Raw genomic sequence first — 14,012 nt, forward strand, 5'->3', positions numbered from 1 at the left:
AGCGGAAATGTGGGACAAGTTGTTAAAGTTGAAGCATCGAATGAAAGGAGGGGGCGCGTGTCAATTAAAGACAAATTTCTTAAATTTTATTCCCTGTCACCTATACAGAGCAGGGGTTTTTCATCGCCAAAAATGGGTTAATGTCACCCACCAATGGAACAGGCGATTTTAAAGAATTTCAGTCCCCGTCACCTATGCAGAGCAGAGGTTTGTATATGGCAAAATTGGTAAAATGTCACCTGACAATGTAACCTACGATTTTTTGAAATTTATGTCCCTGTCACCTATGCAGAGCAGGGGTTTATTCACGGCAAAAATTGTAAAATGTCACTCAAGAATGTAACAGACACTTTTGCACCCTGCTCCCTCTTCTGCTGTGCTGGTGGCTCTGCGGGACCACGGCCTCTTCCTCCGAACTACACAGGTCACTCGCATGACCTTGATTCCATGTGGGGTCGAGGACCTCATCGTCCTCCACATCATCTTCCACCCAGTCTTCACTCCTGCCCTCCTTGTCGGTCTGCACACTGCAGAAAGCCACAGCAGTTGGCACCTGTGTTTCATCATCATCCGAGATGTGCTGCGGTGGTCCTCCCATGTACTCATCTTGAAACATAAGTGGTTGGGCATCGGTGCACTCAATCTCTTCCACTTCTGGGGCAGTACTATGTAGGAAACCCTGCTAACAGAGTCATCAAAAAGCAGAAGAGACTGCTGCATGACTTGGGGCTCAGACTCCTTGGCTGATTTTTAAGGGGGTGAGGTGAGAGATTGATGGCCATGGGCTGCAGGTTCCAACTTTGATATTTAAGCAGGAGACTGGGTGGGAGACAATGTGAAGGAACTGGAGGCACTGTCAGCAACCCAATCTACTACCGCCTTTACTTGTTTTGGCCTCACCATTCGTAGAGCCGCATTAGGCCCGATCAAATAATGCTGAAGGCTCTGTCGCCTACTCGCACCTGACGAAGGTGTTTCACTTGTGCGTATAGCTGGCACAGATTGACCACGTCCTTTCCCTGCAACAGGAGCTCCACCAGCAGCACCACGACCAGGGCCACGTCCCTTATTTGACACTCTCCTCATTCTCCGCAAATTTAGGATCTTGTTTTTTTTTTATGACAGAATATAACAGCAGTATCTAACGCTTGTATTTCACACAGACAAATGCAGCAAAGGCCCCAGATGTAGGGTATTGCCAAAAATGGGTGTTTTTTTAAACCTAGAATTTTATGGTTCAATAAGATTTTATTATTATTATTATCAATTACAATCATAAGAGAACATCCCAAATTGCAGTATACATACCGCATACAAAGATACATTGCGACATGCAATCATGAACAGCAGTACAGCATAAAGGACAAGGTATAAGCATGTATCTGTATCTGTATAACAAACAGTCAGCTGACAAAAAGTCAGCGGAAACAAAGGCCCTAAATGGCTTAATAAGGCCTCAAACAAATGATGTATAGGCCAATAATTCTAGACAAACTTGACATAAAAGGGGGGAAGACAGGGTGACACACAAGAGGAGGGGAGGGGGGGGGGGGGGAGAAATCATAGGTCATATCTAGAGAATAGCTAGGTACTATTAAGGAGGAGAATCAGGGAGAACCCCAGATGCCAACCAAACCGAAAACGACATAGATGATCTAAACCTGGACCATGGCTCCCAACTCCTAAGAAACGCCGGAATCTTGTTGTGATCAGAGGCATACATCTCTTCCCTGTGTAACAGCTCATCCAGTGCAGAGGCCCAAGTGATCCTTTTCAAACTCTCGGTTGACTTCCAATTGCGTGGGATAATTTGCCTCATGGCCAGCATAAAGAGCCGCAATGAACCTTTCTTAACATGTGAGATCCGCCCCGGGAAAATAGAAAGCAGAGCGATGGAAGGGGAAAATGCTATGGAGGCCCGGAATAGAAAATTATAAAGCTTGAAGACATCTTTCCATAATGGGTTAAGCCTCGGACAATCCCACCATATATGGGTCATAGTCCTGCTAGCACCATGGCATCGCCAACATAGTTCAGAAACCGAGGGGTAGAACCGATGCAGTTTCTCCGGTGTCCGATACCATCTGGTAAGTATTTTATAATTGAGTTCTTGTAAATTACTAAACCTAGAATTTTATTGCAGTATTACAAGCTTGTGTTTCACACTGACAAATACAGCAAAGGCCCTAGATGTAGGGTATTGCCCAAAATGGGGACAGATGCAGCAAAGGCCTCAAATTTAGTATTTTGCCAAAAATTGGTGTTTTTTGAATAACAAAATATAACAGCAGTATCTAACGCTTGTATATCACACTGATAAATGCAGCAAAGGCCCCAGATGTAGGGTATTGCCAAAAATGGGTGTTCTTTTAAACCCAGAATATTATTGCAGTATTTTAAGCTTGCATTTCACACTGACAGATGCAGCAAATGCCCCAGATGTAGGGTATTGCCCAAAATGGGTATTTTTTTAAACCCAGAATATTATGGCAGTATTTCAAGCTAGTATTTCACACTGAAAAATGCAGAAAAATGCCCCAGATGTAGGGTATTGCCAAACATGGGTGTTTTTTTAAACCCAGAATATTATGACAGTATTTCAAGCTGGTATTTCACACTGACAAATGCAGCAAAGGCCCCAGATGTAGGGTATTGGCAAAAATGGGGGATTTTTTTTAAACCCAGAATATAATTGCAGTATTTCAAGCTTGTATTTGACTGTCACAAAAGCACATATGCTGTGCTGTTGCACTGAACTTGCATAAAATGGCCACCGACGCCCACCTAACTAACAGACGGATAAAAGTTATTTTTCTGTCACTGGGCTCAGGGCAGGGTAAAAAAATTGTGCACTGCACCCACAAAACAAAATCGCTGTAGATAGCTGAGTTAAACAAGCACTTCTGATCAGGGCCAGATTAAGAGCATCATGGGTCTGGTGCTGAAGATTTTAATGGGCCTTTTTATAGAAAATGAAAACGCAACACAGAGCAATTTTTTATAACACAAATAAAGTGCATCTGTCATATGTTTTAGGCCTCATGCACACGACCGTATTTTTTTGCGGTCCGCAAAACGGGGTTCCGTTTTTCCGTGATCCGTGACCGTTTTTTCGTCCGTGGGTCTTCCTTGATTTTTGGAAGATCCACGGACATGAAAAAAAAGTCGTTTTGGTGTCCGCCTGGCCGTGCGGAGCCAAACGGATCCGTCCTGAATTACAATGCAAGTCAATGGGGACGGATCCGTTTGACGTTGACACAATATGGTGCAATTTCAAACGGATCCGTCCCCCATTGACTTTCAATGTAAAGTCAGGAGTTAATATACCATTGGATCAGAGTTTTCTCCAATCCGATGGTATATTTTAACTTGAAGCGTCCCCATCACCATGGGAACGCCTCTATGTTAGAATATACTGTCGGATTTGAGTTACATCGTGAAACTCAAATCCGACAGTATATTCTAACACAGAGGCGTTCCCATGGTGATGGGGACGCTTCAGGTTAGAATATACTAAAAGAACTGTGTACATGACTGCCCCCTGCTGCCTGGCAGGTGCTGCCAGGCAGCAGGGGGCAGCCCCCCCCTGTAGTTAACACATTGGTGGCCAGTGTGGCCGGCCCCCCCCCCCTCCCTCCCTCCCCTGTAGTTAACTCATTGGTGGCCAGTGCGGCCGCCCCCCCCCTCCCCTGTAGTTAACTCATTAGTGGCCAGTGGCCCCCCCTCCCCTGTAGTTAACTCATTGGTGGCCAGTGCGGCCGGCCCCCCTCCCTCCCCTGTAGTTAACTCATTGGTGGCCAGTGCGGCCGGCCCCCCTCCCTCCCCTGTAGTTAACTCGTTGGTGGACAGTGGGCCCCCCCCTCCCTCCCCTGTAGTTAACTCGTTGGTGGCCAGTGGGCCTTCTCCCCTCCCTCCACCTCCTAATTAAAATCTCCCCCCTATCATTGGTGGCAGCGGAGTGTACCGATCGGAGTCCCAGTTTAATCGCTGGGCTCCGATCGGTAACCATGGCAACCAGGACGCTACTGCAGTCCCGGTTGCCATGGTTACTTAGCAATTTGTAGAACCATTATACTTACCTGCGAGCTGCGATCTCTGCGATTAAACTGGGACTCCGATCGGTACACTCCGCTGCCTACCAATGATAGGGGGGAGATTTTAATTAGGAGGGGGAGTTAACTACAGGGGAGGGAGGGGGGGGGCCCACTGGCCACCAACGAGTTAACTACAGGGGAGGGAGGGGGGCCGGCCGCACTGGCCACCAATGAGTTAACTACAGGGGAGGGGGGCCCACTGGCCACCAATGAGTTAACTACAGGGGAGGGGGGGCCCACTGGCCACCAATGAGTTAACTACAGGGGAGGGGGGGCCGGCCGCACTGGCCACCAATGAGTTAACTACAGGGGAGGGAGGGGGGGCGGCCACACTGGCCACCAATGTGTTAACTACAGGGGGGGGGTCTGCCCCCTGCTGCCTGACAGCACCTTCTAGGCAGCAGGGGGCAGTCATGTACACAGTTCTGTTAGTATATTCTAACCTGAAGCGTCCCCATCACCATGGGAACGCCTCTGTGTTAGAATATACTGTCGGTTCTGAGTTTTCACGAAGTGAAAACTCAGCTATGAAAAAGCTTTTATGCAGACGGATCTTCGGATCCGTCTGTATAAAAACTAACCTACGGCCACGGATCACGGACACGGATGCCAATCTTGTGTGCATCCGTGTTCTTTCACGGACCCATTGACTTGAATGGGTCCGTGAACCGTTGGTCGTGAAAAAAATAGGACAGGTCATATTTTTTTCACGGCCAGGAAACACGGATCACGGATGCGGCTGCAAAACGGTGCATTTTCCGATTTTTCCACGGACTTATTGAAAGTCAATGGGTCCGCGAAAAAAAACGGAAAACGGCACAACGCCCATGGGTGCACACAACGGTCGTGTGCAGGAGGCCTTATGCATATGAAATCACCAGCATAGCTGAATAGATGTTGATGTATCGATACCTTGCATACCTTTATGTATGTTTACATACATATCTGTTCTTTAGCCTTAAGGCCTCTTTCACACTTGCGTTGTTGGGATCCGGCGTGCACTTCCGTTACCGGAGGTGCCCGCCGGATCCGGAAAAACGCAAGTGTACTGAAAGCATTTGAAGACGGAGCCGTCTTCAAAATGCTTTCAGTGTTACTATGGCAGCCAGGACGCTATTAAAGTCCTGGTTGCCATAGTAGGAGCGGGGAGCGGTATACTTACAGTCCGTGCGGCTCCCGGGGCGCTCCAGAATGACGTCAGAGCGCCCCATGCGCATGGATGACGTGATCCATGTGATCACGTGATCCATGCGCTTGGGGCGCCCTGACGTCACTCTGGAGCGCCCGGGGAGCCGCACGGACGGTAAGTATGCTGCTCCCCCGCTCCCCGCTACACTTTACCATGGCTGCCAGGACTTTAGCGTCCCGGCAGCCATGGTAACCACTCTGAAAAAGCTAAATGTCGGGTCCGGCAATGCGCCGAAACAACGTTTAGCTTAAAGCCGGATCCGGATCAATGCCTTTCAATGGGCATTAATTCCGGATCCGGCCTTGCGGCATGTGTTCCGGATTTTTGGCCGGAGCAAAAAGCGCAGCATGCTGCGGTATTTTCTCCGGCCAAAAAACGTTCCGTTCCGGAACTGAAGACATCCTGATGCATCCTGAACGGATTTCTCTCCATTCAGAATGCATTAGGATAAAACTGATCAGGATTCTTCCGGCATAGAGCCCCGACGACGGAACTCTATGCCGGAAGAAAAGAACGCAGGTGTGAAAGAGCCCTTACTTAGCCTAAATTTTTTTTATTTTTTTTTAAAGTAAAACACTTATGGGAGCCCAGAGTGTCAAAAGAGGTGTGGTAGGGGGTCCTCTGTGCCCTCTGTTTGGCTGGGGGGCTCGGTGGAGCTGATGTTGTGTTTTATCTTAATGAGAAAGATTTCATAATAAGGATTTGGAGAAGGGGCACAGGAATAGCAGAGCAGGAAGAGGCTGGTGCTGTTACTAGGGGGCTCATACCATGGGTGAGTAATAAAGCCCACCATAATGCCCACCCCCCATAGAAATAATTCTCCTTATAATGTGACAGTGCAAAAAATACCCCCTTGTAATGCCCCCAGTTGAGCTAATGTCCCCATAGTGCCTCCATAATGTGCCAGTATAAAATACCCCTATTTAGTGCCCCCAGTAAATGCCCCCATAGTGCTCCTCTCCCCCCTTACTCCTAGTGCCCCCATAATGTCCCAGTATAAAATGCCCCATATATAGTGCCCCAGTAGATGCCCTCAGTGTCCCCCATAATTTGCAAGTATAAAATACCCCTACTTAGTGCCCCCCATAGTTGACCCCATAGTTCTCCTCCCCCCACAGTACCCACCATAATGTGGCCCAGTATAAAATGCTACCGTACAGAGCCCTCCATATAAAATACCCCTTCTTTGCGGCCTCAGTAGATGCCCCTATAGTGCCCACCAATAATGTGCCAGTAATAAGAGCCCCCCATCATGTGCCAGTAACAATCATGTTCCAGTAACAAGAGCACCCCCCAATCATGTGCCAATAACAACAGCTCCCCCAATCATGTGCCAGTATCAAGAGCACCCCCAATCATGTGCCAGTAACAAGAGCCCCCCCAATCATGTGCCAGTAACAAGAGCCCCCCCATCATGTGCCAGTAACAAGAGCCCCCATCATGTGCCAGTAACAAGAGCCCCCATCATGTGCCAGTAACAAGAGCCCCCCATCATGTGCCAGTAGCAAGAGCACCCCCCAATCATGTGCCAGTAACAAGACCACCCCCAATCATGTGCCAGTAACAAGACGACCCCCAATCATGTGCCAGTAACCAGAGGCCCCCCAATCATGTGCCAGTAACAAGAGGCCCCCCCAATCATGTGCCAGTAACAAGAGCCCCCCATCATGTGCCAGTAACAAGAGCCCCCCCAATCATGTGCCAGTAACAAGAGCACCCCCCAATCATGTGCCAGTAACAAGACGACCCCCAATCATGTGCCAGTAACAAGAGGCCCCCCAATCATGTGCCAATAACAAGAGCCCCCCCATCATGTGCCAGTAACAAGAGCCCCCCCCATCATGTGCCAGTAAAAGTATTGTAATTGTACATATGAAAAAAAACAACACATACTTACCTCCATCTCAGCAATGCGATGCAGGCCTTTTCCGGCCTGTGTCTCGCGCCGTACAGGAATCAGGCGGCGCCGGCAGCCTATCAGAGACACAAGGAAGGGACATGCCTCTCCCTCCCCTTCCCCGCCGCAACACAGTCATCTGTATCGCTGTCCTGAGGACGGCGATACAGATGACTAAGGAGATGAGCCTAGGGGCCTCGAGCTGCAGCTCCATCCACTCCTACGTTTATCTGGCCCTGCTTCTGATAAAATATATTTTTTCCTATTATCTCCCTCACAGCAGCAGCATCCTATCCCTACACTAATAAGAGCAGAGTGACGTGCAGCGCTACGTGACTCCAGCTTATATAGAGACTCGGTCACATTCTGCACTGGCCAATCACAGCCATGCCATTAGTAGGCATGGCTGTGATGGATTCTAAGGGCACACAAGTTAAACGCTTGTTGATTGGCTGCTCTGCGTGCCATTAACTCGTCGAACACCGAACGCGAACTTTTACTGAAAAGTTCGGGTTTGGGTCCGGGGTCCAAAAATCCTAACGTTTGGTACAAAGCCGAACTTTACAGTTCGGGTTTGCTCAACCCTACCTATAACAGTATCTAAGTGCTGTTTATCTGCAATGTCCAGCAGAGGTGGCTATAACCAAAGTTTAGGAGAATGAATGACCAAATGAGTTTCTTTATTACAACTAGGGATGAGCGAACCAGTGAAGGTTCGGGTTTGCCGGGTTTGGCCGAACTTCTGCTCAAATTTCGAGTTCTGGACCCGAACTTGACCCCGAAGTTCGGGTTCGCTCAACCCTAGTCAGCAGTTGTAGGTCCTCCTTGTCCAACTCAGCGCTGGATCTTGGGGGGTACTGACCTGATGAACTTATCCAGGACAACTTTCTCTACAATTTGACCTGGGGTACTTTCCTCAGGCTGCAGCCATTTCCTCACTAGATGGATCAGATTGTGCATCTGTGAACGGGGTGGCAAGCTCTCAGAGAAAGTCCAGTTGTGCACACGGCCTGCACGCACATGCATGTTTACTCCAAGTCGAGCAAGTATCTCACCCTTAATCTTTGCATAATTTCTCGCATCTGGCTCACCCAAATCGTAGAAGGCCTTCTGCTGTTCCCCAATTAAGAAAGGCACCACTACATCTGCCCACTGGTCGACTGGTAACTTTTCACGATCTGCTACTCTCTCAAAGACCATGAGATAGGCTTCCACGTCATCTATGGGCGTCATCTTTTGGAGTGAATCTTGTACTGCAGCCCGTGCTGTTGCTAACGCTCCCCAGCTTCCTGGCACGGAGCATTTTCACCGGTAAGTCACAAAGCCGCCATTGCCTCACTGAGCACAGACATTTTCTCCATTAATTGGCGATTCATCTCGTCCTGCCTAGCTTGTGCCTGGTGCTGTCATTTGTCAGCCTGTGCAAAAGCTTGCTGCTGCTGCAAAATCAGCTGTTGCTGTTGAAGAATGGCTTGTCCAAACTGTTTGCCAAAGTCCTCCATTACACCAGCCGTGAAGTGAACTGGCAGCTCTGTGCAACAAACATTTTAGGTATCTGTCTCTTTAAGACTCAATTTTGGATCCATATGCACGCATCATCCACCATATGTGGGAGTCAGCTCAATAGTGGTAGGCACTGCAGTCAGAGACAGTGACACAATGGCACAGTTTACACAGGGATTTGCCTGTTTTCTTTATTCTCATCCAAAAGCAAAATATAAGTCCTTTACATTCAGGCAAAAATTACTAACTTAGGGCTCTTTCACACTTGCGTTATTGTCTTCCGGCATAGAGTTCCGTCGTCGGGACTCTATGCCGGAAGAATACTGATCAGGATTATCCTAATGCATTCTGAATGGAGAGTAATCCGTTCAGGATGCATCAGGATGTCTTCAGTTCCGGTACGGAACGTTTTTTGGCCGGAGAAAATACCGCAGCATGCTGCGCTTTTTGCTCCGGCCAAAAATCCTGAAGACTTGCCGCAAGGCCGGATCCGGGATCAATGCCCATTGAAAGGCATTGATCCGGATCCGGCCTTAAGCTAAACGTCGTTTCGGCGCATTACCGGACCCGACGTTTAGCTTTTTCTGAATGGTTACCATGGCTGCCGGGACGCTAAAGTCCTGGCAGCCATGGTAAAGTGTAGCGGGGAGCGGGGGAGCAGCATACTTACCGTCCGTGCGGCTCCCCGGGCGCTCCAGAGTGACGTCAGGGCGCCCCAAGCGCATGGATCACGTGATCACATGGATCACGTCATCCATGCGCATGGGGCGCTCTGACGTCATTCTGGAGCGCCCGGGGAGCCGCACGGACTGTAAGTATACTGCTCCCCCGCTCCCCGCTCCTACTATGGCAACCAGGACTTTAATAGCGTCCTGGGTGCCATAGTAACACTGAAAGCATTTGGAAGACGCTTTCAGTACTTTCAAAATGCTTTCAGTACACTTGCGTTGTTACGGATCCGGCAGGCACCTCCGGCAACGGAAGTGCATGCCGGATCCCAACAACGCAAGTGTGAAAGAGGCCTAAGGCTACTTTCACATTAGCGTTTTTCTTTTCCGGCATAGCGTTCCGTCACAGGGGCTCTATACTGTAAAAGAACTGCTCATGTATATCCCCATGCATTCTGAGTGGAGAGCAATCCGTTCAGGATGCATCAGGATGTCTTCAGTTCAGTCATTTTGACTGATCAGGAAAAAGAGAAAATTGTAGCATGCACAGACCTTTAAAAATGAGAAAAAAAAAAATACCTGATGACACCAGAAAAACTGATCCGGTATTGCAATGCATTTTTCTGACTGATGAGGCATTTGTCAGACTGATCAGGATCCTGATCAGTCTGAAAAATGCCTGATCAGTCAGAAAAAACGTAACTGCCTGCCGGAATCAAACAACGTAAGTGTGAAAGTACCCTAAATATAAAATTACCCTTTCTATACAGGCGGCCTACTACCAGCCACACAACACAATTCAAAATAAACTCACAGTGCAGACTTCAGCAGCAATGGTGAAAGCCAGTCAGTTCAACCAGTCCCCCACACAGACATGCTCATAGTGCAAACCTTTATAGCCCAGAAATGAGCTGAGCTCCATCATCTGGCTGAGAGCTCTATATGAAACCTGTTCTGGACAGGAAGGGAATGAGGAGCCCCGCTACCAACCTGCATCCTCATTCTATTAAAATCCAGACCTGACAACACCATTTACCAAAGTCCTCAGCAAACGTGCACACGACCGTTGTTTGGGTCCGCATCCGAGACGCCGTTTTCGCGGCTCGGATGCGGACACATTCACTTCAATGGAGCCGTAAAACATGCGGACAGCACTCCGTGTGCTGTCCGCATCCCTGGCTCCGCTCCGCGGCCCCGCAAAAAAAATACAACATGTCCTATTCTTGTCCGCGCTTTGCGGACAAGAATAGGCATTTATATTTCCGGCGCCCGTTCCGTTCCGCAACACAGGCGGCTTCCGTTTTTTGCGGATCCACAGTTTGCAGACCGCAAAAAACGGCACGGCTGTGTGCATGAGTCCTAAAGCAGACCATATTTCCTGGATTTCTGATATCTCACCCAGCTTTCCTAGTTGAGATATCCACCTCCTGCAGCCTAGTACATGGTATATGAAAGAAACCTAGGCGAAATATAACAATTCTCTACTACTTTTCCAGTCACTGTCTCACACACTTAATAGTCCCACAAAGGGAACTATAACATGCAATATTTTGATTGCTTTTAAAATACAATGCACTATCCCTATAGTGCATTACATTTTAATGTCAGTGATATACTATACTGCTGGAAAACACTCAAGGCTTGCTTGGGGCCTATACCAGTCTCCTGCCAACCTTTACACACATCAGTACCCTGTGATCACATTTGCGGGGTGCCGATGGGAGACAGAGTGTTTGACACTCCTGCCAGTCTGGGCTGTTAGAGCAGGAGAGCGGGTCTCATTTGACCCTCAGCTGCATGGGGGACCCATGCAGCACTTAGACCGGGCTGCCGTAAAAAAGCAGCAGCCCAGCCTAAGACCCCTTAATGACCGGTGTAAAAAGGCGTATTTCTGGTCACTAAGGGGCTAATTATTATTTAAAAAATTGTTTTTAAAGGGGAACTATTGTATACTCAGCTTTATTATTTTTGTAATATCTTTGTGATCTTTCACAATTTGGTAGAATATGTGGCTAACAGGTTAACTAGCAATCTATGTGGAAACAGAATATGGTGTAAAAGGAGAGCGCTTTTTCAGTCTACAGTAGAATCTTGGGCCACTGCATGGTTAATTACATTATACCTGGCACAAACATTAACCGGTAAGGCTGAGGTCACACTTCATTTATTTGGTCAGTTAATTCCAACAGTTACTGTGTATGGTGAGCCAAAATCAGGAATCAATAATACTCTCAGATAAGGTATCATGAAAAGATCTGCAACTGTTCTTTGTTTTGGACCCATAACTGACCAAATAAGCAGGGCCGTCTTTAATATTGATTGGACCCTGGAAAAATTTTTACTTGGGCCCCCTGGATCCCGCCTTCCCACACCTTAGCAGGCAATCACGCCCTCCACCACAACACACACACAAAAAATCCACACATCTGGTAGAGTACAGTGAATGACTGTAAATACTTCCAGTTCTGAAGACTCCAGCAGCTCAGGATCAGTGCTCTGGGCAGCTGGGCTCAGGCTGGAAGTGGCCACAGCTCTACAGGAAGGAGACCAGGGCTCGGCTCTCCCTAGTGTTACAGTGCACCCCAGCACCCCACAGTATGCAGTATAGCACCCTATAGTATACAGCAACCCACAGTATGCAGTATAGCAGCCAATAGTATACAGCACCACACAGTATGCAGTATAGCACCCCACACTATACAGTACCTCACAGTATATAGTAGAGCAGTAAAGCAGCCCACAGTATAGAGCACCCCACAGTATACAACACCTCACAGTATACAGTAGAGCAGTATAGCACCTCACCGTATACAGCACCCCAAACTATACACGATACAGCACCCCACACTATACAGCCCCCCACACTATACAGTACAGCAGTATAGCACTCCACAATATACAGCACCCACAGTATACAGTATTAAGCCCCCCACAGTATACAGTACAGCAGTATAGCACTCCACAATATACAGCACCCACAGTATACAGTATACAGCCCCCCACAGTATACAGTACAGCAGTATAGCACTCCACAATATACAGCACCCACAGTATACAGGCTCGCTTAGTATACAGGCCCCCACACTATACAGCACCCCACTATACAGTAGTTTACAGTATATTAGCATAACAGCCCCTGTCACCTTTTTCTGATGTAATCTTCACAAAAAAAGCTCCACAGTTAAAGGATTCTGTCACCAGGTGCATCACTTGATATCCCCTTGGGCACCTTATTTCTTTGAGTGACAGGTTAGTAAAACCTGTTTTTTAGCAAAATAAGGCTACGAATCACATTTAGAGGCCCACATTAGGAATCCTGATGAGGCCCTGAACATCAGCATATGTTTAGCTGACAGGGGGGAAACCTGGTGACAGAATCCCTTTAAGGCAAACTTCTACAGCAACACTCCTGGTAAAAAGGACCTTGATGACCTCATAGCCATGTGACCAGTAATATTGCTAGGTTACTGGTCACATGGTGATGATGTAATCTAAGGTCCTAGAGAATCACAGCTCTCACAGTACGCTGCCTGGTGTGGCGGCAGGCATGGCATGGCAGCACCCCCTGTGTAGCTGACAGCCTGACACCCGGGGCAGTGACTAGCAGGGCTCAAGAGGCAGCTGCCTTGGGCCCCCCAGGAGCAACTGGGCTTGGGGCAGCTGCCCCTTTTTAAAGACGGCCCTGCAAATAAGTGAAGTGTGAACTGAGCCCAAGATTGACACCTGTCATCTGCCTGTCATACTGACACACAGTAACTGTATTACTACCAGAAAGGACTAACTATGCATGTTGCTGCAATACACAGTGTTGTACACTGACATAAAATGGCTCTGCAGGCCAGGATATAGCTGATTTAATGTTCTTCATGACAAATTAATTCAGAACGAAGCAAATTTTTGGTAAAAATTCGGCGAAGTGTCCGAATCTAATTTTTTAAAACTTCGCTCATCTCTAGTGGTGATGGTGAACTCACAAAAATAGTTTAGGAGGGGCCTGGATATATTTCAAGAGTGTAATAATTAGAGATGAGCGAATTTTTTAATTTTGAAAATCGTTCACTCTTCGTTTGGTGGTAAAAGCAGAATTGCGTTATAGATTCCGTTACCACGAACCATAACGTATTTTTATGACGGAATGCATAACGGAATGCCTTTAGAGGCATTCCGTTATTCATTCCATCATAATATAAGTCTATGGGCTGCAAAACGGATCCGTCCCATTTCAGTTATGCAGGGGAATCCTCTCCTGCATAACGGAGACGGGACGGATCCGTTATGCAGGCCATAGACTTCTATTATCAACTTGCAGGATAACAGTCAGAACTGGATGGACAGATTTCTTTTTTTCAGCCTTATAAACTATATTACTATGTTACAATTTTCGGTTATTCAAACATGTACCCCATTGGAATGCTCAGCCGTGACATGAAACGTGATGTGATTGTCACCTAACATGTTCCTTTTGTTTTCTATATAAGTATATGTATGTGACTGTTAATTTGCCGTTGAGGTATTTTTTTTTTTTTGCTTGGAAATTTCCATAACAGTTCTGGGCTGGGCTATTGGCACTGATATGGCCAAGTAATCTGCAGTACATCAATCTTTATAACTGTTATGTCTAATAGCACCAATCAAGGTGCCCTGGAATCTCATATGTTACC

The sequence above is a fragment of the Bufo bufo genome, chromosome 2 (assembly GCF_905171765.1).
Source record: "Bufo bufo chromosome 2, aBufBuf1.1, whole genome shotgun sequence".
In the NCBI taxonomy this organism is placed as follows: Eukaryota; Metazoa; Chordata; class Amphibia; order Anura; family Bufonidae; genus Bufo; species Bufo bufo.